This window comes from Mirounga leonina, unplaced genomic scaffold, assembly GCF_011800145.1.
Source record: "Mirounga leonina isolate KUSES-001 unplaced genomic scaffold, KU_Mleo_1.0 Mir_154, whole genome shotgun sequence".
Lineage (NCBI taxonomy): Eukaryota > Metazoa > Chordata > Mammalia > Carnivora > Phocidae > Mirounga > Mirounga leonina.
In genome coordinates this window covers 53642166-53645087 of record NW_023270389.1, presented here as the reverse complement: position 1 = coordinate 53645087, position 2922 = coordinate 53642166, and the positions used below count along the sequence as shown (strand labels likewise).

The 2922-nt window shown below is 38.9% G+C and overlaps 1 non-coding gene across 1 annotated transcript; it reads left to right on the top strand.

The window, feature by feature from the left end:
• The first annotated feature begins 810 nt into the window (after positions 1-810).
• Positions 811-912, top strand: LOC118014593. The gene has a single exon (XR_004680305.1). It is a non-coding gene; the product is annotated as a U6 spliceosomal RNA (small nuclear RNA).
• The last annotated feature ends 2010 nt before the right edge of the window (positions 913-2922 follow it).

The following is a 2922-nucleotide window of genomic DNA, read 5'->3' as shown; positions in this document are numbered from 1 at the left end:
CATGGCATAGCTCGAGAGTCCTCCCTTTAGGTCAGGGATTCCCAAGGGCCTCTTCCTTCATCTATAATTGATTATGAAAACATTCAAATAGACAGACAAACAGAAATACTACTGCAAAAACACCTATGATACATAGACCTAGAGTCTGCAATTGCCAATATTTTGCCACATATCCTCTACCTACAAATCGTTTGGCTGAAACATTTTAAAATAAAGACATTATGAAATTTTACCACTACAGAGTTCAGCATGCAGCTTCAAAAAAAAAAAAAAAATCTCCTTCAAAGGATAATTCTATTATCACACATAACAAAAAATTAATAATAATTCCTTATTTTTATCTCCATCCATATTCAAGTTCCCCAATTTGTCCGCAACATGTCTACTATGGCTGGTTTTCTCAAAGCCAAATAAAATCAAGGATGACGCTTTGCATTTTTGCCTCTCTTAATCTAAACACGCTATACACCAACTTTCTTTTTCATGATATTGACCTCTTGCAGGGACCAAGATAATTGTTTTATAGAATGCCAAAACCTCTCTAAATACCACCCCTCTTCACATCATTCGCTTCAACTGCTACTATCAAGGAAGGGCCACTTGCTGAGTAATTATTTTTCTTTTTTGTTCATCAAATTTATATGTAATTAGCTATTAGAGCTTCTGATAAGCATGAGATAACAATCCTACTGTATTGGGCTGTTGTAATTGCAGAGATAAACCCAGAATTGTGATGTTTTGTAGTTGTGTCATTTTGGTCAAGTTACTTAACCTCTGTGAGTCTGGGTTTCCTGTGCTGTATAATGAGCTGTCTCAGTAAGAGCAGAACATGTACTAAAATTGGAAGGATGGAGATTAGCCTGGCCCCCGCATGAGAATGACATGCAAATTTGTGAAGTGTTCCGTATTTGTTAAGCTAAGCTCATATGTATATTTATTAGAAATTGCAAAATGTCCCTGCATAAGAGTTTTCTAATTTATATTACTACTACAAATGTATGCAAGTGCCTGTTACCCTCAGCCTCAACAATGACTGTAATGATTTTCACTTTTAAACTAATTTTGAGATGAAAAATATCTGTACAATTGAAATTTGTATTTCTCTAATTACGAGATTGCACTTGTTTTCATATGTTTAAGGGTTATTCATATATATATATATATCTGTGATTGTTTAGCTTTTAAACCTATTTTGCTATCTTGACCCATTAATTTTTAAAGAACAAGATATTTAATTATCCAAATGGAAAAAAAAATCTTACAAGAAATGATACAACTGCACTCAAGGTTTCCACCTAGTCTCTGGCCATAGGAGCAAAGACATGTTTTCATTTAACATTTGGAAACCTGATATACTAAGATTTATCAAACCCATACGGGATGCTGGTAGAGAGGGTGATTGGATGAGCTTTTACTGTGCTCCCTACCACATGCTCAACCCCACAGTTAGTGAGGTCACATTTCATCTTTACAATAACCCTTCAAAATGGGTAGGGTTGTTATCTCCAAATATGAGTGAGGAAAGTGGATCTCACAAAGGCTAAATAACTTGCCTAGGTTCATACCTTGGAACTAGAACTTGGGTCTTTCTGAGCACATAGCTGAAGCTCCTTCCACTCTCCTACTTACCCTCTGATTATGGAACAGTGTCCCTTTCTTGGTCAACATAATGTCTAAGATTTCCTATCAACCAATCACCTCAACCTTGTTAAAGGTTATGTTCAAAATAGCAATTCTCTCCATGGAGTCCTCTGCCATCTGAGGGATAAACCTGGCTGCAAACCAAACAAAGCCAAGCCTCACCTTGTTGGGTTTTCCCAGGATGGGAAATGACACGCCCTGGCTCCAGGCAGAGGCCTCTCTTCTCTCAGCCTGGTAGACATTCTAGGTTATTGGGATGTGTCAGATCTTTGGAATGATAGTGTGGGGAGGAGCCAGAGGAGGCAGGTCCTGACATGAAGCTTGCCCACCAGTTTAGACAAGGCTTAAAAGGTGGGTGGTAGAGGGTAGGAAGGCAGACTAGACCCAAGAGTGGGGCAAAGTCAGTGAACAAGTCTTACATCTGTCAGCCCTAGAATTTTGGTCAGCAGTTGGAGACTAACAACGTGGATGAGTGCAGCAGTAGAGAGGAAGGTAAAGATATATGTGTGGAGAGGGAAGGAGGTACCTGGAAATGTCAAGGGCAGGAATTCACCATCTTGGAAGTCTGAAACAAACAGTCACTGGAAAGATGCAAGGGGATCCCTGGGGAAGCGAGTCTGGCCAGAGCAAAACTGGGAAACCCAGGGATTCTCAGTGCAGCCATATCACAATCTAGGGGCTAGAGTTAGAAATTGCATTCAATATTGAAATGTTTTGCATATACACATATGCATTTAAAACAAAATATGCTTGTGTTCATAATAGAAAATAATGAAAATAAATCTGAACAAAGTCTTTTTAGCTGGTGAGGATGTATAGAAACTGGACTCTAGTTAAAAACTATTATCTTTTGCATAGTAAAGATACTATGGGGGGCTGTGAAATTTTTATGTTAAACAAAGAGGGCATCAGTTTCAATATTGAGAAATTCTTGGAAAGCAGAAGAAAAACAGGAGTCCAACACTGGGAGCAGGCGTCTTTGCCCCCTAGCGCCATCAGTTAGCTTAGGGTTTGGTTTACTTTAATTCAATAAATATTTGTAGAAAACTTACTAAGCAAGAAGCATCATACTGGGTGCTGTGGATATGACAATGAATATAATCATTTTCTGTCCTTGAGAAGTTTGGGCAGTAGAGGTAGGCTGACAGACAACCACAGTGAGATGTTAGAAGTGCTATGATAGAGGTATGTACAGGGTAGTAGGAGGGGTCTCTAGCCTGGCCTAGAGGGTTTCCTAGAAGAGCTGTCCATAAGCTAATTTTGAAGAGCAGTTGGTACTGG